The following is a 24340-nucleotide window of genomic DNA, read 5'->3' on the forward strand; positions in this document are numbered from 1 at the left end:
TCAATGTGATAACCTGATTTGAAAAATGAAACAAAATGACAAAAACTTGTGTTTGCTCTATTGTGTACATTTTTCAAATCTAGAGACCTGCATATTTTGCATAGCTTTTACTAAGGACCTGCACAATTTTATTGGTGTTTCGCACTCACATTATCTCATTTGGCCACGATCATATGATTATAGTGTGGTCAGGGAAGGTACTCATCTCTAATATTGTCGTTGGCATATACTTTGGAACACTGATCAATCAAAAGAAGAAAAGCTTCAACTGCCATTGCTGGTGCCACCAGAGTGACAAGGACAAAATATAAAGTACTATCAGTATTATAGTCCCAAAATTCTCTGTGGAAGGCACATTAAAGTTAATGGAGCCAATGAATGACTTAATACAATGTGGCAGGTTCTCAGTTTTTAAAAATGGCATGGAGGAGAGATGCATTTGGTAGAGAGCTGATGTAAGAATTAAGATACTTTATAGTAATCTCTGTCTGGAAAATAATCTGTTGGTCTCCGTTTCTCAAGAGAAACAAATCACACTACGAGGTTGTTATTTTTTTCTGTCTCACCGGACACTGTCCCCCAAGCTTCCTTTTCAAATTTCTGTACAAATGTGTTATGTTTTATATTCCTTAGTGTTTTGTGTCTAGTCCTGTCCTGGCAATTTGATTCACTGAATTATTCCCCTTGAGCCAGTGGCAGAGAATAGATAAAACATTAAGTAGCTTATGCTACATAAAACCCATGTAGGAACTGTACCAGACAGTTTTAAAACACCTTCTGAAATTTTTCTCTTTCATATATTTGCCCCTTTCTCACCCTCTGTACTCAAAGAAATCTATTCCCTCTAGATAAAATGGAAAATTTAAGTCAAAAACATTAACAGTAGAGAGCAAATGTGTTCAGTGAGAGGAACTGTGTTCAGGACACTGATTTCCCTGGATTACAACAATGGAAACCACTAATATTTTTTATATTTCAGCCACTCTGCATATCAGTGAGACTGTATGAAATCAAGGTAAGTAGGACATAGGGGAGGGAATGGTAGTCTCTCAAACCTTATCATTGATTCATTACTTATCAGCTCAAAGTTTAAGCAGATTCAATAGGGTATATTGGAGTAGTATTTTGCAACTGGATATATTTATAAATTAAAGCGATCTTAGCATATTTTATTATATAAATTTATTCCTTTTCTTAAATAAAAAGCAAGAAATTACCACTCTATGCCTGTGTCTCTAATTTAATATAGACTATGTAGTGCTTTCTTTACGAGAACAGACTTTAATTTTAGGTATTCTCTGATTAAACACTTGTTAGCTATACGAATATATCTAAGGTACAAAAACACACTGACCCTAATGCTTCATTGGGAATAAAGATAAAACTTCCATAGGTGTGTCCTAATGGCTATATGAGATAGAATATAAATGTCCTTAGAATTTCATTGGAATAATGGTTTTGGTCAATTACAGTTAACTATGAATATTCTGCCCAAAGTTGGAAATCAATTCCAACCAAAAGAAAATAAATACACCAGTTCTTCTTAAAGCATAGTAAGTGCCACATGGTTTATAGAGCACTTGCATATATATTATTAAATTCATTCTGAAGATGCCCTTGAAATTTTAACTCCATGATAAACAGAAAAAACTGATGCTTAGGGAATTTAAGAAACTGCCAAAGTCACACTTCCATTTGTATCTTCAAATCACATTCTCTAATTGCAGAACCCATATACTTTCTGTGATAGTAATTTACCCTAGACTGTCATGAATAAGACATTAAGTGGGGTCTTTTAAATGTTTATTTATTTTTGAAAGAAAGAGAGAGAGTGAGTGGGGAAGGGGCAGAGAGAGACACACACACAGAATCTGAAATAGGCTCCAGGCTCTGAGCTGTCAGCACACAGCCCAATACAGGGCTCCAACCCACAAACCACGAGATCATAACCTGAGCCAAAGTTGGATGCTTAACCAGCTGAGCCACCCAGGCACTCCAAAAATTAATAGTGTTTTGATATCATAATCTTATTATCACTTTATGTACTCTTCCTCTTTGCTTATTTTTGTCTAAATAAAGAACTGGAAGTTTGAGGTTAGGAGTTGGTATTTGCCAACAATTCCTACAGGTACAATCCTTCCAGCCACTCATTGGTTTCTCCAGGGGAGTCTTAGCTTTATTCAGACCAAAAGAAGCTCTTAGTGAACACTTGTGCCATGGCCCAAAGCCCAGCAAGATTGAACATTGAAAGTAAATTTAGAGTAATTATGAAGCCAACCTAGATGCTACCCACAACACTGAATTAAACAAGTTTCCTTTCCTCTAACGTATCAGCCAAAATGCTGAAGAACTGTTTACTCATAAAGTAAAAAAAAAAAAAAAAAAAAGAGTGATGTGATCATAAAGCACAATGCTTGGAAGCCATGATTCATGAAGTTTCTCTAATGATCTCTAATAAGGTTTAACTGAAGAGTGAATTTAGTAAACATAGAAAAAGTTGAAACAATTAGCCTCTCAAAGTTATTGTATTACTAAGGGATATGTCTACCCAGTGCAACTAGGACATTATGAACAACAACAAAATGCACCTCAAATAAAATGGAATCAGTCTAAGGCTCTTAATCTCTTAAAGGAACATCCTTTTGGTTCTTCACATATCCTTTAATACAGAGTCCCTTTCTCATCTTGGGCATCAAAGAAGTTATCAGTTTCTACTTTATCTAAAGGGTCATTGTTAATACTAAATTGATGGTAAAAAATTTGAAAGGGCATTAACTAGGGGTGCTTTCAGAATGAAACCTTGAAGGTACTTTGTGGCCGTCTTATTCAACAAATAGGAAGTATTATTGTTAACTTTCATTTTGAATATGTCAAAGAGCCTGTCTCAGGGGTCCTTGAAGGGATTCTTGATTTTGACTAAAAGGGTGGAAGAGATTATAGAGGTTAAACTAAACCGTGTTCTTCCGGGGGGAAATATGGATCTGCCTTCAGAAACAATAAAGAGGAGTTTCCTCAAAAAATTAAAACTAGATCTACCCTATGACCCAGCAATAGCACTGTTAGAAATTTACCCAAGGGATACAGGAGTACTGATGCATAGAGGCACTTGTACCCCAATGTTTATAGCAGCACTCTCAACAATAGCCAAATTATGGAAAGAGCCTAAATGTCCATCAACTGATGAATGGATAAAGAAATTGTGGTTTATATACACAATGGAGTACTATGTGGCAATGAGAAAGAATGAAATATGGTCCTTTGTAGCAACGTGGATGGAACTGGAGAGTGTGATGGTAAGTGAAATAAGCCATACAGAGAAAGACAGATACCATATGTTTTCACTCTTATGTGGATCCTGAGAAACTTAACAGAAACCCATGGGGGAGGGGAAGGAAAAAGAAAAAAAGAGGTTAGAGTGGGAGAAAGCCAAAGCATAAGAGACTCTTAAAAACTGAGAACAAACTGAGGGTTGATGGGGGGGTGGGGGGGGGGAAGGGTGATGGGTATTGAGGAGGGCACCTTTTGGGATGAGCACTGGGTGTTGTATGGAAACCAATTTGACAATAAATTTCATATATTGGGGAAAAAAAGAAACAATAAAGAGGAGTTAAATGCTTAGAGATATCCTTTATCCTCTGCATGAATACATCCTTAGGATGGTCTCAGACTTGAGCAATCATATGCACCTTGTTAAACACTGAAGTTTATTTCTCCCAAAAGGCTGCTGAATGAATGAAGGCATAACATGCATCAGGCTTAGTTGATGCTGGTAAATTAATACAATTCATTAAATTTTCATTAACATCTTTACAAAAATAGTATAGTATACCTTCCCCAAGACTGTGATATTGATCATCTCTCCCTACAGTGTCTTTAAGCATGTTCTCTGACCCTACAAAACTGGGGTATCAGTACTCATTTTCAGTGATGTTCACATGAACCCTTCTTACCTATTGTAACTTCCTTCATAGCCTTTCATACATTCCCTCAAAGCTTTCATCAGTAGCTAGAGTATGAAAGTCAATCATGGTATTATTTTTCAGAAAAGTCTTAAAATTGAAAGGAAACATGGGAGAAAAAAAAGACTATGCAAAAATTTTAAATAAGGGTAAAAATACAGTGCACTGATACATTATTAACTATGGAATAGCAATAATAGATTTTTAAAAGCTGGCTCTCCAATGCCAGCTAAATAGAGCAGAAATTTGAATCTTGAGATTGAAACCAAATATTGTCTATTTGATGAGAATGCATTTGGGGATTTCTAGGTGTTATGAAAAACTAGCACTTTCAAAAAAGCAACCCCTGATGAAGGAAGACTGATGTTACTGAACAGGAATAAGTTAATTGAAGGAATGAATTCTAAAGAAATTTAATGAAAGTAACTTTAAAATAATGTTTTATGAAGTTTTCTTTTTTATTTTTCTTTATTTTTTTTTTAATCTTTTTTTTTTTCAACGTTTATTTATTTTTGGGACAGAGAGAGACAGAGCATGAACGGGGGAGGGGCAGAGAAAGAGGGAGACACAGAATCAGAAGCAGGCTCCAGGCTCTGAGCCATCAGCCCAGAGCCCAACGCGGGGCTCGAACTCACGGATCGCGAGATCGTGACCTGGCTGAAGTCGGACGCTTAACCGACTGCGCCACCCAGGCGCCCCATGAAGTTTTCTTTTTTAAATTGCATATTCAGGGGCACCTGAGTGGGTTATGCATCCAATTTTTGGTTTTGGTTCAGGTCATGATCTATGGCTTCATGGGTCTGAGCCCCGTATAGACCTCCTTGCTGGCAGTGTGGAGCCTGCTGGGGATTTTCTCTCACTCTCTCTCTGCCCCTTCCACTTGTGCTGTCTCTCTCTCACACAAAATAAATAAATAAACACTAAAAACTTTTAAAAAACTAAATTGTATATCCAAAAAATTGGGGTTTCTTTTACATATCTTTGTTATATATTTACTTGATATAGGGAATTTAGGCCTAGTAGATACATACATCTTGAAAAGTAGATAAACTAAAAAAACAAAAAAAAAAACAAAAAAAACAAACAAAAAAAAAAACAAAAACGCTTTTGCAAAACTAAGACCCAGCCTGTGTGATCTGCAGCCTGGAATTTGAAATACAATAGAGAACTTCACCTCATGGGTGTGTTTGATTCAACAACAAACTCAACATCACTTAATTAATGAATGAGACATGTGTTTATTTTAAGCCTTCTATGACTCTTCTAGGCACTGGATTGGGTTGCAATGGCTTTGAGGGTAAGAATCTGTGCTAACTTTCAGACAAGCACAATGTAGTGGAGGAGCTCACGGGAGTTTTCAGCACAGATGTTTAGTGTGCTGCGAAAAATAAATCAAAGACTCTTAAACTTTCCCCTGTGCGTGAAATGACATACTATTTCAGCAAAACTCTGGCTCCACACTTAAACTTCTGTTAATCTACGTTCAAAATTTGTTCCTTGGGCTTTCTCCTAGAGATCTGGCTGGAGGACAACAAATAAGCAACCGAGGAATGAGAAACCACACAGAAATAACAGAGTTTATCCTCCTGGGATTGTCAGATGACCCACAGCTTCAGGTGGTGATCTTTGTCTCTCTGCTCATCACCTACATGCTCAGCATCACTGGCAACCTGACCATTATCACCCTTACCCTGCTGGATTCCCACCTCCAGACCCCCATGTATTTCTTCCTCAGAAACTTCTCCTTATTAGAGGTTTCATTCACAACTGTCAGCATACCCAAGTTCCTGGGCACCATGATGACTGGAGATAAAACCATTTCCTTTAATGATTGTATGACTCAGTTTTTTTTTTTTCATTCTCTTGGGAGTCACTGAATTTTACCTTCTGGCCGCCATGTCCTATGACCGTTACATTGCCATCTGCAAACCTCTGCATTACATGACCATCATGAATCACAGAGTCTGCATACTCCTTGTCTTCTCTTCGTGGCTAACGTCATTCTTAATCATATTCCCCGCACTCATGTTGCTCCTAAACCTTAATTACTGTAGGTCTAATGTTATTGACCATTTTACCTGTGATTATTTTCCCCTGCTGCAACTTTCCTGTTCAGACACAAAATTCTTAGAGGCGCTGGGGTTTTCCTGTGCTGTGTTCACTTTAATGTTCACTTTGGCCTTGATATTTCTGTCTTACACATATATCATCAGAACAATTTTAAGAATTCCTTCTACTAGTCAGAGGAAAAAGGCCTTTTCCACATGTTCATCCCATATGATTGTCATCTCCATCTCCTATGGCAGCTGCATTTTCATGTACATTAATCCATCAGCAAAAGACACAGTGTCTCTGAGCAAGGCAGTTGCTGTGCTAAACACCTCAGTGGCCCCCATGCTGAACCCCTTTATTTACAGCCTAAGGAATCAGCAAGTCAGGCGAGCCTTCATGGACAGGGCAAGGAAGATTGTATTTTTCTCCAGATAACGAAAGGCTGTGGTGTCATGAATTAGCCACATACCACATGGCAATTTAAAATATACAAACAGGAAATTCAAGGAATTCTTCAAGTCACAATGGCCTTCCTGTTTCCTTATTCATTCTTTGTTTGTTTCTAACAATTTAGAAGCACCTTTAATATATTTCCCATTCAATTATAATAACTTCATATGTCTTTCTAGTTCCCAGTCTTCTGAACACATTGTTAGTTGCAACTTCTTGAGCAACTATTGTTTTATACAGTATCATAGTTTGAGTTTTGTTTAGGAAAACAATTATCACCAGGAATGGAGAGGCTCTGTAAATATTGATATATTTTATTTAATCTATACAGAAAATATAATTATATGATTTTCATTGACAGGAATTCCCTCACCATCTTGTCATTTTTCTAGGAAAAAAAATTCTTCAAATGCCGTATGATTTACAGAAAAAAATGTGAAAGTTTTCATTTAAAAAACACATTTAAAAAACAAGAAACATTGCACACTTAATAGGTATGTCCGTACAAATTATCTATTGGTTAAAAAAAAGCAATCTCTAATAATATATACTTTTGTATTCATGTTGCCAAATAGATCTCCATATTTACAAATTCCATAATTACTCAGTAGATATAGGTAGATATATAGGTAGATACATATATACAAACATGTATGCATACATACATAAAATATATATAGCATAGTATACTATATATACTATATATAGTAAGCATACATTTGCACATACTGTAGAAAATTATGAAGTAATAGCTGTTTTAGATATGTAGGATCAGTTTATTTTCTCTAATTTCATAGAATGTAAGCTCCACTTTCTAACTATGCTGAAATATTAATTACACTTCTTTCTCTACTTTTGGACACGTTTGAAACAAGACATGTGTCTGAATTATTTAATGCCTAGACAAAATCTTTTAGGTTTTGTAGAAACTTTGTAAAAGCTTTATAGCAGAGAAAAATTTTATATTTATATAAATTTATATTTGTATTATATAAATTTATAGCAGAGCAAAAAAAAATCTATAAAACTAGAATTTCACCTGTTAAAATACTCTTCCACTCATTCTACTTAAGGTATTAAATGACTAAAGTATTTTAGAAAGATGTAGAGATGTGTGTGTGAGACAGAAAGAGAGAGCAAGAGAGACAGAGAGAGAGTAAAATAAGAATTATGGGTACAAAAAAAGTATTCTAAATTATATAAATTAGTTTTTAGTAATAAAAAATATAATATAATCCTAATTAGTGGTGCAACATTCCTAATGATCTCTATGCAATTTATTCAATTGACAAATACAGGAGTTGTTAGAGAACAAAAAACAAAATAAATAATAGAAAACTGAAGGAGATTCAAAATGTAGGAGAAAACTTATAAATGGTTTCTCAATTTCACCTTCTCTGAAGTATAATTTGTGTGTTAAATAAGACAAATAGCTGGCAAACAGGGTTCTATAGTCTCTTAACATATACTTCCCCATTGATAAGGCCAGTGTCCAATACATCTGGTATATATAATGCACTATAGGGATGGAAATGAACCTGTCATAGAGAATAATTAGCTACCAGGAAAAAGTAGGGATTGTTATTAATATTGGTCTCTATATCTAACTGCTACAGTTGAAAATCAGTGCAAATGATATTTATAAAGTGATGAGAACATTTAATATGAGATCTACCCACTTATATTTTAAGGCCACAATATAGTATTGTTAACTGTAGGTAAAAATGTACTATGGCAAACAATATTCTTCAATAATATTCATCTTCAACATCTTCAGAACTTGCTCCTTTTACAGAACTGAACTTTGTAGTGTCGTAGACTTTGGGTCTGGAGTTCTCTCTTGTCTAGCAAGACAGCGGGACACAGGATTGAAAATGGGAGAGAAGCTAATGTCCGGGAGGAGACAAGAGCCCTGAGTAAGGGTCCTTGCTCCATTTTTATTAGGATCAGAAGGCTTACAAGAGTGAATGATGTGCATAGAGAGACAATGAAACCATGAACATTAAGTCATGGGCATGGGGAAAAGGGGGTTTTGGAGATATGCGGTGTTAGGGATTTGGGTCAATACAAAACAAGATTCTGGTGCTGGGTGGAAGGTTGTTTACAGCAAACATGAGGACCCACCTCTGTTTACCTAAACTGGAAAGACAGAGCATGCTACCTCAGGTTCAACAAGGCGCTTTCTTTTGCTAATCAGCTCCACTCTGGGCAACTCTGCACTGCTGTGGTCTATAGCCCTATTTGCCTGTTTATCTAATTTGGTCCTTCCTTCCTTCCTGTGAAACCATCTTTCTGCTATTGTCCCATATCTTTGTCCTAAACTGGGGGCCTTTGCCCCATTTACCTAATCTTATTTACCTAATCTTGTTTACCCAAACTTGGGTGTGTTCATCCTATGGCTTTCTAATTCTTTATGCCTTGCTAACCCATCAGTGCAGGCTCAGAGAATTCCTAAGCTTATTCCCCACATATAGCAGCTATCATCAATTCCCCATTGCCCACCCCAACCTGTCCCAAGGCAGCCACCATCTATTCTCCATTTCTATGAGTGAGACTAATTTTAATACCTCATAAAAGTGGATTTATCCATTTTTTGTTCTTTTGTGACTGACATTTCATCTAAACTAACGTCTTCCAGATTCATCAATGTTGTCACATATCTTTAAATGAAATAAAAATGAAAGAGAAAGAAATACCTATATATTTCTAAGCTGGAACCTCTCTTAGAAATCTCATTTACACTGTATGTATTCCTAGATATCTGGAGACAATTATCACCAGGATAATATCATTTCCTATAACAGCTGTGCAGCCCAACTATTTTTCTTTGTGTTCATGGGAATTTCAATTTGAATTTCCATGTCCTTTGGCTACTATGCTGTCATTTGCAAGCCCCTTCATTATACAACCATTATGAGCAGGAAACTCTGTACCCTGTTTATGCTATGTGCATGGCCAGGTATGTTTTTGACCATTTTCCCACCCCGTATACTTCTCCTCCAGCTGGATAACTGTGTTTCCATTGTCACTGATCATTTTACATGTGGCTATCTTTCCCTTTTACAACTGTCTTATTTAGATACATAGCTCCTAGCAGTAATTGGTTTCCACTTTGCTTTCATTACTTTACTATTCACTTTGGCATTTGTGATTTTGTCCTACATATATATCATATCTGCTAGTCAGAGAAAAAAGTTTTTTCTGCTTGTTCTACTTACATGAATGCCATTTCTATTTACATATATGCTAATTCATCTGCAAAAATAAAAAGTATCATTGACAAAGGCAGTAGCTATTCTTAATAATTCTGTTTCCCTCAGGCTGAACCCCTTTACACCCTAAGGGGCCAGAAAATATACAAACCTTCAAATATTTGGTCCTTAAGGTATGTTTCATACAAGCAAATCCAAATTTGGGGTAGCATGAATGAATGTTATCATAAAGATTTGATAAAGGAAAATGAAATTTTAAACTAATTTGTACTATCTTCCTATATCTATGTCACAGCTACAGGAAATGCTGAGCTCATTTGTTAAGCATTGTTCATAACATAGATGTGGATGGGTTGTGTCTTCCTTTAAAACTATCTGTAAGGGTGCCTGGGTAGCTCAGTTCGTTAAGCATCCAACTTCGGCTCAGGTCATGATCTCACAGCTTGTGAGTTCAAGTCTCACACTGGGCTTGTGCTGACAGCTCAGAACATGGAGCCCACTTCGGATTCTGTGTCTCCCACTCTCTCTCTTCCCCTCCCCCACTCATGCTCTATTTCTCTCTCTCTCAAAAAACAAATAAACATTAAAAAAAATTTTAACTATCTGTAGGTTCCATGTCAGTGATTTATGATTGTGATTTATGATTGTGAATATAAAACCAGTAGTTATGAAACATAACTCATTTTAATGACTATTCTTATTAATCAAAATGTTTTATCAAAAACACTAATTCCAAAAAAAAATATGAAATCCCTGTGTTTTTTGCCACATTATTCACAATAGCCAAGATATGGAGGCAACGCAAGTGTACATTGATAGATGGAAGGATAAAGAAGATGTGATATATCCACAATGGAATATTGCTCAGCCATACAAAAGGATGTTTTGCAACAACATGGATGGACGTAGAGGGTATTTTGCTAAATGTAAAAAATCAGACAGAGAAAGGCAAATACCATATGATTTCACTTCTATGTGGAATCTCGAAAACAAAATAAAGCAATGAACAAACAAATAAAGCAGTTACAGATCCATAGAGAACAAACTGATGGTTGCCAGAGGAGAGGATTGAAGGATAGGTAAAATGTGCGAAGGAGAGTGGGATGTACAGACTGTCAATTGTGGAATAAGTCACAGAAACAGAAGTTACAGCATAAGGAGTATAGTCAACACTATTTTAATAGCTCTGTAGGTGGCAGCTACACTGTGGTGAGCACATCATAATGTATAGACTGAAATGTTATGTTGTATAACTGAAACTAATATAACATTGTGTGTTAGCCACATTTCAATAAAAAATGTTTTCTACTTTAATGACTTGAAGTAACACTGTTTTAATCAACTGATTTTAAATATCTCTTTCTCTTGATATAAAAATATTTTTCCTTTTAAAAGTTACATGAATCATGAAATAAATATCTACAGCACCATTGTTTTTTCATACTACCTGTAGCGTCTGTCCAATTCTTCCCATTCAGTTAATAAAACTGGGTGTATATTTTACTACTTTCAAATTATCTGAAGGCCCTGTGTACCCTGTTTTCTGTATATGCTGAAGTCATGGGTTATGTGTTATTTTATGAACTCTTCTTATTTTCTGCATTACTGTTTCTAAAAAAAATGTAACACAAATATTTAGGCAGCCACTGCCTCTTATGCTACATAAAAGTTTGATAGGAATTTCATAAACAATACCTCTTCTATACAAAGCATATATTCTGTGTCATATATAAGCCAGGTATGTTCTACACCATATCATAATTAATCTTCACAGCTATATAACAAATTAGGCATAGTTATCCCTCTTTACCAATGTGTAAATTGATGCTTCTAAGTTTTGAGTGACTTGCCTAAGATCTTGAGCTATAACAGCCAATATAATAGCCTAATTTGAAAATAAAAACAACAAAACAAAGAAAAACTTGTGTTTGCTCTCTTTTACACATCTTTGAAACTCTTCAAGGAACTGCAAATTTGGCATCGCTTTTACCATAAGCACAATTTTACTGGTGCTTTTAACACATGATCTCCTTTGTGCATAATTATATTACTATTATAGAGTTCTAATTATATGATTATAGTCTAGTCAGGGAAGGTGCTAACTCTTAATACTCTACTTGGCATATAAATGAGAACTTCAATCAATCAAAACAGGAAACTTCAACCGCCATTACTGGTGAGCAATACAGTGAGCAGGAAAAAGAGTCTTATGTATTATGTATAAGAGGTATTATGATACCAAAAATTCTTCCAGGAGGCAGATTAAAAATAATGGAGTCGGGGGCGCCTGGGTGGCGCAGTCGGTTAAGCGTCCGACTTCAGCCAGGTCACGATCTCGCGGTCCGTGAGTTCGAGCCCCGCGTCAGGCTCTGGGCTGATGGCTCAGAGCCTGGAGCCTGTTTCCGATTCTGTGTCTCCCTCTCTCTCTGCCCCTCCCCCGTTCATGCTCTGTCTCTCTCTGTCCCAAAAATAAATAAACGTTGAAAAAAAAAAATAATAATGGAGTCAAAGAATGGATTTAGCACAATGTGGTAGATTACCAGTTTAAAAATAAATGGCACGGTGTAGAGATGCATTCAGTAGAGATCTACATTAGAAATTAAGACATTTGGTTGCTAATCTGTGTGAAAAACAATGTCACACCAAGTGTGATTGTTTGCTTGTTTTGGGATTTTTCTTTTCATTTCTCATTGGACACTATCCCACAGGATTTCTTTTCATGTCAGTATTTTATATGTTAGTAGTTTATGTACACTCCTGTTCTGACAATTTTGATTCACTGAATTATTCCCCTTGAGTCAGTGGCAGAGAGAATAGATACAATAGTAAGTAGTTGTACTAGTTAAATCTGTGTAGAAACCATGTCAAAGAGTTAAAACACACTCTGATATTTTTTTCTCATTTGTATATTTGGTCCTTTCTTACTGTCTACACTTAAATAAGTATATTCCTCCTGGGAAAAAATGGCAACGATAAAACAAAATGTTGATAACAGAAAATATACTTGTTCAATGGCAAAGGGAAGTCTATCAGAAATGCTGGTTTTCCTAGAGGACAATGATCAGATTTGCTTATCTTTTACCATTCTAGCCATTCTGACTGTTTGTGAACCTTTAGGAAAAGCAGAGTTGTCAGGCATATTAGAAGGCAGTGAAAGTCTCTCAGACCTAATCATTGGTTCATTACTTAGGTCAATTTTTAATCAAATTAAATGGAATGTAGTGGGGTTATACTTTGCAATTTGTATATACCAAAAAGTATAAAAAACAAGATAGCATATATTTTCTATTATAACAATGTATTCATTCTTAGTGAAAGACAGGAAGTCACTATGTCTCCATCTTGTGTTTCCAACTAAATATAGGCCGGTGGTATTGTGTTTAGGAGAAGAGACTTTAATTTCACATTATATTTGACACTTTCTAGCTGAATGGATTTATGTAAGGTCCATGATTGCTCTGAGCCAGTTCTTGATTTGGGAATTAAGATTTAAAAAGTCCAGGGGCGCCTGAGTGGCTCAGTCGGTTAAGCATCTGACTTCAGCTCAGGTCATGATCTTGCGGTTTGTGAGTTCAAGCCCCGCGTCGGGATCTGGGCTGACAGCTCAGAGCCTGGAGCCTGCTTGGGATTCTGTGTCCCCCCCCCACCACCTCTCTGCCCCTCCCCAGCTTACATTCTGTCTCTCTCTTAAAAATAAACTTAAAAAAAAAAAAAGTTTAAAAAAAAATTTAAAAAGTCTAACAACTGTGTTATAAGAACTAAATGAGATAAATTAAAAAGTCCTTAAATACTATTGAAATAAATAATAACTTTGCTAAATGACAACTTCAGTGAAACATCCTTCCCAAAATTAGGAATTAATTCCAACTAAAAGAAAAATAAAATAAATAAAGCAGTTATTCATATATCCTAGTAAATACAACATAAATTACAGAGCATTAAGTTATGAGTTGATATTCAGGCATAAACCCCTATGGATATGTGTGTTACTATTTCTGAAAATATTATTAAATGCTGGAGGAGTGTTTGGTAGAGGGATGGGCTGAATGGGTGATGGGCATTAAGGAGAGCACTTGTTGGGATAGGCACTGGCTGCTATATGTAAGTCATGAATCACTAAATTCTATTCCTGAAATCTTTATTACACTATATGTTAACTAACTTGGATTTAAATAAAACCATGTGTGTGTGTGTGTGTGTGTGTGTGTGTGCGCGCGCGCGCGCACGCGCGTGTGCACGCTCAAGCAGGGGAGGGGCGGGGGGGGGGAGTGAGAGAATCTTCAAACAGACTCCGTGTTCACAGCAAAGAACCTAACACAGGGCTGTCTCACGACCATGAGAGCATGAACTGAGCCAGAATGAAGAGTCACTCACTTAACCAACTGTTTATATTTATAATTGTATGAATTTCAACAAAACTGAGTCAGCTTAACTTTATTGAAATGAAGAAATATAAAATATTCGATTGATTTTGGGAAACAGTCATCAAAAATTATTATAAGGAAGAATAAAAGCAAATTCCAATAAAACAATTCTACCAACCACTCAGTGGGATCAACTGTGGAGATTTTGTTTCATGCAGGCAGAGAAAGTGTCACGTGAACTCTCATTAATTTGTCAAGAGTGAATGAGCAGTGCCAGAAGTGCATTTTAGTGTAATTATGAAGCTGAGCAGGATGTTGCCCATTACACTGAATTACATTCTTTTTCTTTCTCTAACATATTAGGTTGAATGTGAGCAACTACTTTATTGAACAATTCCATAAAAGAAAAAGAAACAGGGTAATAGATACAATAAAGCAAATTACTTTGGAGATAGTCTCTGAACATATTTTTCTAATGACTTTCAATGTGCTTTAACTCTAAAGAAGAGATCAGTGAATACATACACAAGATGATGAAAAAACCTACACTTTCAAAATTAATGCATCACCCAGCACAACAGAAAGTCTTTTTTTTTTTTTTTTTTAATTTAAAACAACTGAAATGAAGTGGAACCGTTCAAAAGGTCCTCTCTCAGGCTGTCAAAGGGACGTTCTTTGGGACTTTGAAACTCATGTATGTTTTTAAATAGAGTCATTTTCTTACCTTGAACATGAATATCATTAACTAGTTTATCAGAAGGTCACTACATATTTACTTGATGGTACATTTTTCAGAAGGCCAGGATATTGACACATTTTAAGAACAAAAGCCCTGAAGATGCTTTCTAGTCTTCTTATTTAGCCAATGTTCAGTATTATTTTTTAATTTCAATTTCAAATGGCTCAGTGAATCTGTCTCAGGAATCCTTAGAAGGCAAGTCAATATTAATTGTGATAAAAGGAATGGAATAAAATGTGCATCTTAGTAGCATAAGCCATTAACACTTAACTGGAATAAATGTAATTAAGTGCATTTTTAGTTGGTGAGATAACCACATGAAGCCAAATTATTCCAAGAGATTTTACATGCTGTAATTGGACCATATATCCAAGTGGGATTTAATCCAGGGACAAAAAGAATAGCTTAAAATATCTGAAGTTGTTCCTAGGTAGGAATAATATTGTGGATGGTAGGCTATCACTGTTATTCTAATAATGCTGTATGTGCAATGTGAGGAAAAGCAAATGAAGATTAACATGATATTACAATTTTATCTAATGCTATTCATAGCCAGGGCTCTAATCACGAGATAAAGGAAATATAAAGTTATAAAAGATAAAAGGGGGTTCCTAAAAATATTGTAGTCCTAAGTTTGAATGATACACTTATATTGCACTAATAAATGTGCCTGTGTGGCTCAGTTAAGTGTCCAACTTCAGCTCAGATCATGATCTCGCAGTTCACGAGTTTGAGTCCCATGTGCTGATAGCTCAGAGACTGGAGCCTGCTTCAGATTCTGTGTCTCTTTCTCTCTGTCCCTCTCCAACTTGTGCTCTCTGTCCCTCTCTCTCAAAAATGGACAAATAAACATTTTAAAAAAATTAAAGAAAATAAAAATAAACTGCACTCATAGACCTTTTATTTGAAGAAAAAAAAAAGTGTTTGCTGGTCCTGTCCACTGAAAATACCTAGAAAGGATGACTGAACTCATAGTAATTATCACAGCTAGTGTACAGATTCTTAACTTGATTTACCATTTCCTAATCAATGGAAGAGGGACTCTTCAGAGAAATGACTCAGTCCAGTTCTCATACAGAAAAGTATAGCATGAGCCTGGGAACACTTGTCATCCAAGATGGGAAGGAAGCAATCAAAGAGGAAAAGTGTACTGCCCAAAAGGAAGAGTTTTCTCACTGGCTGAAAAAGATACTAGAGAACCAACTCTGACTATGCAATAGAAATAAAATAGGCATTCATCTGGGCTTTTCAGTATAAACTGTACCAATGAATGAGCAAAGAAAATGACAGATTAAGAACATAACCATCTTGCAGTACATAATGAATTAATGGGCCCAAACATTGATCAACAATGGCTGCTAAGAATAAAAAAATAATAATAAGACAATTGAACAAGTATTTCCTGTTAAAGTTTAAATACCATCTCTAGATTACTCTTGCAAATAAAGAACCCAAACCTAAACCTGGATTAAGCCTCTAAATCTAACTAGCAACTAGAGGAAGTCATGAAGATGAGCTTGCAATCAAGTGAAGCATGACTGCACATTGCCCTCCATGAATAATAATAGATTTTCTTGTTGCCTATTAGCTGGGCTTTTAGGATAAAAACATAATATCATTTCATTATTGCAACAAAATTGATCTATAAGATATTATATACTTGGAAGTTGCTGAGTAAACCTTAAATGTTCTCACCACAAAAAAGAAATGATAAGTATATAAGTGATAGATCTGTTAGGTAACTCCACCATAGTAATCATTTCACAATATACAACCATATAAAGTCAACACATAGTACACCTTAAACTTCACAGCGTTAGGTGTCAACTGTGCCTTAATAAAGCTGAAAAAAATAAATGAAATGAACAAGGGTATCACTCTATATGATACAGAGACACATCTGCCAAGAAGGCTTCTTTACTGAGTGCTCCATTACTAGGTTAAATACACACTCATAAATTTGAGTTATGCCTACCTTTTTCTTCCATTTTTTTCCACACTCTAACTCCGCTCTTTCAGTAACGAATTCCCAAATAAACATGCATTCTAGCTGTGATTTACTTCTGCAATGGTAACTCTACCATTATCTGATTATACAAACTATCATATTTTTTGTTAAATATATGTCTTGTTATTTTATTTAGATATATGACACTTATTTAATTTTAACTAGTTATTATATAATATGTATTATATGTTTATACAATTATAGAAATACGCCTTATTATTAACTGCTTACATGTAATAAAGTTTTATTACCAAATATTAGAGAAACATAAAAACAACAATAAAGAAAATAATCAACAATAATTCACTACCCAGAATTTCAAATAAACAAAACATGACTACTTGGTGACATTTCTCATTAGAATATTAAAGGTATGATAAGTGATAAATAAACGTAAAGGCTAAGATGAAAAATAAGATGGGCAATTGGTATTATAAGTAAATATTGCTATATGTACTCAGGATTAAATTAATTAACCTATGTAATTAACATTAAAATGTGAACATAATCTGTGCATTTTAATAGTTATTATTTAATTTAGAATTATGAAATGCCCTTAGTTCTCAGTGCCTCACCACTAACAAAGCCTAAGGATAAACAATAACCAAAAGGGTATATGTTAAAAACTTTGTATTTCCAGAAGCTTAAATATAAATTAGATTCTCAATTTTATTTTTATAAGAAAGTCAGTTTCACAACTGTTTTTATTACTCACAAAATATTAGGTAATTGTGATTAATGGAAGTAATTATTTTATAGAAGACAACATTTCAGGTTCTCTGTGGGATACGAAGGTGAACATAACCATTCTCAAGGGAGATTCATCATAGAGAAGAGCTAAAAGGCTACTGAGAAATGCAAGGCTTCCAGAAATCCCTCATGGTCTCCCATATAGCACAGATCTGACCTGGACTTGGCCTTGTTCCCAGGAGATCAATGAATAAAACCCTCTTTTGAGGTCAAAACAAGTAGACTTGGAAAATTTGAGCTATAAGTGAAACTAGAGGGAAGTCAATCTTAAGAATCTGTCCTTAGCATCACCATATATGATGCTATATCCCACTCAGTTCTCTAATTATTACTTTCTTAAGTTTTTATATCAACATTATTGAAGAGGATTGTCATATTATTTCTACATTGTTTTAAGGTTTCTGACATTCCATTTTTATATCCTGAAGTATTTCCTTTGAGCCATCATAAAATGGAGACAAAGCAAATCAAATTTGATTTTAGTGAACTTTGCTACAGTCTGACAGAGAAGCAATGAGGTGCATTCTACTCTTCACAGCACAAATTTGTTTAAAATTTAAAGGAGGTAACTGTCATAATTTGGGGAAACAAAATCTACAGCATAGCATATCCAGCACAGCTGAGAATTAACTGAATAGGTTAGTATGAATAAAAGACATTTTCCTATATTTTTCTGAAATATACTTATAGATCAATGGTCTCATGTAAAAGATAAGTGTGGGGCAGAATTACAAAAGAATCAAACATTTTTTCATAAAGCTAATATCTAAGAAAAAGGATGTTCAAATGGAAAATGCACTGGGTAACAATCTCAGAGACAGAGCTTTAAGATCTGAAGCAATTAGTTACTTTCCCGATTTGTGCTTCCGTGTAAAATAAAAACTAGATAAATACTGTATGTCCCTTTAAGCTCAAAAAAAAAAGTTCAATATATACATTATTGGCATATAGCAGAAGATGTCAAACATTGATGATTTTGATGAAATTACAAGACTAACCAATAAGTAAGTGAATATGTTCTCTATTTGTTATATAAAATAATAGGCTATTTACTCTCATATAGAAAACATACATAATATACTACTATATAATATGTATACAACATTCCCTATTACCTTGATAGCTATCTCCCAAAATATTAACATCTAAAAATTAATAATTAAATAACTTATGCTAAGCAAGTCATTAATTCATTTCTTATATCATAAAAAGTATAATGGTTGTTATTTTAGTCTTCTAAATTTCACTTTTACCTTGTGATGGAATTAAGAGCATTCATTTCTGTTTTTAAGGGGTGATATATCTAATAAATACATGACAGAAAAGAAAGAAAATTCATATTTAAAATTTTTAACAAAAATGTAATGATTTGCATAAATTGAACAAAGCAAGGAGCACTGATATCATTTATCATCTCTCAATGATGTGAGTTATTGTATGAAGATTTTCAAACTTCCCCTGCTCCATTTCAAATAAGAAAACTAGTAAATAAAGCAGAACTCACAAATGTGTATGAAAACCAAATGCAAACAAGAGAGTTCAATAGAAAATATCATGCATGGATTATAGTATATATTTTAGAATTATATCAATGATGGTGATATTGATCATCATGAATTATACTTTTTCATCTCCTCCCTTTAATACTCTTGCCACCTAAATATCTTTAAGGGAAGAAAAAGGAGAAACAGAGAGGAGAAATGAACCACACAGTGATCACAGAGTTTGTCCTGCTTGGCCTTTCTGATGATGCTGACCTTCAGATTGTGATTTTCCTCTTCTTATTTATCACATACATATTAAGTGTCACTGGAAACCTGACTATCATCACTCTAACCTTGGTGGACCCTCATCTACAGACACCAATGTATTTCTTCCTCCGAAACTTCTCTTTCTTAGAAATCTCATTTACAACTGTCTGTATTCCTAGATTTCTAGGAGCAATTATCACCAGGGATAAGACTATTTCCTATAACAATTGTGCAGCCCAACTCTTTTTCTTTATTTTCATGGAGGTGACAGAATTTTACATTCTCACTGCCATGTCCTATGACTACTACGTTGCCATCTGCAAGCCTCTGCATTACACCGCCATCATGAACAGGAAACTCTGCACCTGGCTTGTGCTCTGTGCGTGGCTGGGAGGGTTCCTGACCATTTTCCCACCCCTCATGCTTCTGCTCCAGCTGGATTACTGTGCTTCCAATGTCATTGATCACTTTGCATGTGACTATTTTCCCCTTTTATGACTGTCTTGTTCAGATACATGGTTTCTAGAAGTCATCGGTTTTTACTTTGCGTTGGTTGCTTTGCTATTCACTCTGGCGTTGGTGATTTTATCTTACATGTATATTATCAGAACTATTTTGAGAATCCCATCTGCCACTCAGAGAAAAAAGGCTTTCTCCACATGTTCCTCTCATATGATTGTCATCTCCATCTCTTATGGAAGCTGTATATTCATGTACGCTAATCCCTCTGCAAAAGAAAGGGCATCATTGACCAAGGGAGTAGCTATTCTCAATACCTCTGTTGCCCCAATGCTGAACCCCTTCATTTACACTCTGAGAAACCAGCAAGTGAAGCAAGCCTTCAAAGATTTGGTCCATACAGTAGTATTTTCTTTAAATAAATATTTATTTGGCAAAAAAAGGACACTCTACAGTGTAACTAGGTAAAATCTTGAATACTATTTAAAGATATCAGGTCCTTGATAGATATTTGTTCAACGAAAGAAATAGTGCTTGAGTCAACAGACTTTTATTTTTGTCATTTCTAAAATGAGACTGAAAGAAATCCGAATTGTAAAATCGTGCCAAGTTCCTGGATTTTATGCTTCTATTAGTTACTGGATTAAACACTGCACATCTTTCAAATGGAAAGAGACCTTCTGGATAGTAGATCCTTCTCAAGAATTAAGAACTCTTAATAGTAAGAATTAATTACTATTATGGGAGAGTAACTTCAAGTGATTTTATGAAAAGGTTGAAGAGTTCAATGAATATTTAAATCCATACTTTTTTCATGCCTTTCAATGGGAACCCAGTGAGCACTGAACTATATCCCACTCTTTTTATTGCTCTATAATTTTTATTGTTCTATATTATTTTTCTGAATTATTAAATTAATTATTAAAAATAAATTATTATTTCTGAATAAATTTGATACATACTCACTTGGAGAGCCACTTTTATGAAGACATTTTAGTATATGATAAAAATGTAATGTTTTCATGTAACATTGTCTCAGCATTTCACCCAACAAGAAAAGTAGTGGGAACATATTTTTTCAGAGAAATTCTGATTTAGGAAATTCAGGAAACCTCTCCAAAAGCTTTGTACATTGTACATTTTCTTATTTAGATAGTATGCAAAATATTCCATATGCTTCTGGCTTATTTCTTATGCCCGTCCTATCTCTTTGGGCATTATCTCAAAAGTTTCCTATTCCAGGGGCGCCTGGGTGGCGCAGTCGGTTAAGCGTCCGACTTCACCCAGGTCACGATCTCGCGGTCCGTGAGTTTGAGCCCCGCGTCAGGCTCTGGGCTGATAGCTCCGAGCCTGGAGCCTGTTTCCGATTCTGTGTCTCCCACTCTCTCTCTGTCCCTCCGCCGTTCATGCTCTGTCTCTCTCTGTCCCAAAAATAAATAAACGTTAAAAAAAAAAAAATTAAAAAAAAAAAAAAAAGTTTCCTATTCCAATAGTGGTACAAATGTTGATAACATTTGTATAATCCTTAGTGTATTTTCCTCTAGGCCTTTGTTGGCACATGTGATTCCCTGGAGCATTTGCTGGGAGACATGGACATACATGATAAAACATGTGCCTTATGCAGGTGAAAATCCATATAAAATCCTTGTCCAGAAAGGCCCAAAGTAACTCCAAACCTAGCTTCTCTTCACTAATTTTGCTCCCATGGCTACAATGGGAAATGTGTAAAAGATTATTAGCTATAAAGTAATTCCAATATATTGAGAAAGATTGATTTTAAAACTACTGAATCTCTTGACCTAAAACTGAAATAGTTGTTAATACGCTTTCTTAAAAAAATCATTTCGGCCAGTTGATGTGGTGCATTTGTATGACAAAGGTAAGATTGTAAAGTGAGGACAATGAAAAATTTCCTTTGGTTCGCACCGATTCATTAATACTTAAGTTTTCATCAAAATCCATAGAATAATTTGGGGCTGTTATGTTATCTGTATTCATCAAGGATAATGAACAATGAGGATGTTACATTTCTTGTTTGTCATAATAATATATTCTTTTATTAATTTTCTGAAAATTATTCTCTGAATTTAATTTTCCTTATTGAATACAGGTTTAATAAGTAGTACATGCTCCAGTTTCAGGCACAAAGAGTTAGGAATTCCAATTCTACCATGAACAAGTGTCTGATCTTGTTTATGTTACTTAAGCTGTTTCATTGTCAGATTCTTCAAAGGAACATAAGATTATCATATTGAGTAAATGAGATAAGAGCCTAAAACTTTTCATTGTCTCTTAAATGAGGGCACTCTAACATGGTTTTTGGTATTTTACAATGGGGCAATATTCCCCAAATATGTTACTGATTTTATTTTGGGGAAAATAAAGATAATAGTCACCACTGTCTGGGAGTACATTTTATTAAAATTTTGTATATTTTGTATAATTTTACTTTTCATTTAAATTGGGCTTCACAATTATTCTGTGAGATACTATTGGCATTTATTAAAATTAAGGAAACTACAACTCATGTTAAGTAACTTGTTCAAAGTCACAATACTATAATGTGACTGAGTTGCATTATTGATCCATTTCTCTTTGATGCAAAGCCCACAAGTTGCCCCAGTAATACCGTTCATTATAAATAAATATTAAGTTCCGATGCCATACATTTTTTAAGAATTCATTTCCTTTTTTAAGTTAAAAATTATCCTCAAATATATATAAATAGCTAACAAACCAAGACATTCAGGTTATAAGTAGAACATCTCTATGAAAACTTAAGGATTTTTCCTTCATTATTCTATTCATACTGGTTGGTGCTTTGATCTTACTTGGGATTCAAACTTTCCCTTTCTATAGAATTAGGAGAAAAGAAAGCTCTTTTTTTTTTTTTTTTTCCAGAGGACTCAGGGAAACAGGATTCTGAATTAATTTGAGGAATATTCTGAGGCATTACTAAAGTCATAATCTGAAAAACATTAAATAGGTTCTTCTTATGAGATTTTTTGTGTTCAGTAACGATGAAGCTTTTGCATGACATTAGATGTCAACAAACACAGGAATGGAAAAAATCATTCCAGGAAAAAAAAATAGTGGTTGTTACAAAACCAAACTGTTACTCAAGATACCACATTAAACCAATGTTTTGTTCTCTTCTCTGACAAATTGGCCCAACATGTACACCTAACACCAACAGTGTCAAGTGAGAGAAAGATAGAGAGTTAGAAAACTGTACTAACCTTGTGGGTGCAAATTGCCCTGAATATATGTGTCACAACTTTAAGGAGTTTTAACTTAAGAAGAGAGAATTCAGCACAGATAGTGCATAATGATAAAGTTAGTTTCCAATTATATTGTGGAATTTAATCTCCTAAATATTACAAAAATAAAGAAAAACAATCTCTTAATCTTTCAAAGGCCTTCAAAAATTGTCGTTTCTTTAAATTGGACAATTTGAGGAATACTATTGTGGGTTTTTTTCCCCAAAATTTATATAGAATGGTAGTGTCCTTAAAGTAATTTCCAGCTATTTATTTAACACGATAACAAGTAGCTGTTTATAGAATAGGTTAATTTCCACTTTCAATGAATGACACACTTGATTCAACAATGACGTATCTATGACAGAGCCAAATTCATCCATTGAAAAGAAAGGAACAAAGGGGAATACAAAGCTTCGGACAAAAGTTACATGTAGCTGGGTAAAAGAAACATGGATGAGTAGTTAGGAAGCAAAGCTTGAAATGATGTCTTGGAACCGTGGGTATATTTTTCATAACTCTACCAAACATATCACAGAAATAATTTATAGATCAAAGACTGTACACACAGCTGTTAATTACAGAGGATTATTCATTGAGAACAATGACTTTGACGATTGAAATATCCATCATACACTTGAATCACCATTCATTTGTTTACAAAATATGTCATTGTGATGTTTGCTTCTCTTGTAAGTGCTCTTTAGCCTGTTTTCTTCAGTCCCTGAGAAATAGCAAAAGAAATGTTCATTTCCTGTGAATCTCACATGCTTTCCTAGTAGCATTACCACTATCCATCTCAGTTGGAATTTGCCTTAAATTATCAACAGCGATATTTTTTGCTAAACAGTAAAGTGAGTGGAAAGAGAACTCAGGCACATAAGAAAAAACAAGGAAGAAATTTGACAGTATTATGATGCATTATATACCAAAAATAAACAATCCTATATCTTGAAACTAAATATTCTATTATAAAACTTCTCTCAGGACACTGAATTGAATACTTTACTATTTAATGACAATGAACACAATGCGGGATATGATAATAGACTGGTTTGATTTACTGAAGAAAATTTAGCTTCACTTTAAAATGCATTGTTATTATTACTATATTATTAATTATTTAGGAAAAGAAAATAAGGAGGTTTTATGTGCTGTTTCATAGATTACTCCAAGGCATTGACAAAATAAAGCTTCTATAACTCATGTAGATAAAAGGAAATGCTCATGTAGATAAAAGGAAAAATATAAACAGTATAATATGGAATAGAAAGCAGAATTCATATATAGAGAGATAATACTAACACCATTTAAATAGAAGAAACTCTGAAGGAAG

At 34.6% G+C, this 24340-nt stretch overlaps 1 protein-coding gene and 3 pseudogenes across 3 annotated transcripts in view; all 4 read left to right on the forward strand.

The window, feature by feature from the left end:
- Positions 1-24340, forward strand: part of LOC123590229 (olfactory receptor 6C1-like) — a 144939-nt gene that overhangs the window by 118502 nt on the left and 2097 nt on the right. The gene's annotated exons all lie outside the window — the stretch shown is intronic.
- LOC123590235 lies at positions 5228-6679 on the forward strand (annotated as a pseudogene).
- LOC123591842 lies at positions 6871-9803 on the forward strand (annotated as a pseudogene).
- Positions 19113-20212, forward strand: LOC123591843 (annotated as a pseudogene).

Source organism: Leopardus geoffroyi, chromosome B4, assembly GCF_018350155.1.
Source record: "Leopardus geoffroyi isolate Oge1 chromosome B4, O.geoffroyi_Oge1_pat1.0, whole genome shotgun sequence".
Lineage (NCBI taxonomy): Eukaryota > Metazoa > Chordata > Mammalia > Carnivora > Felidae > Leopardus > Leopardus geoffroyi.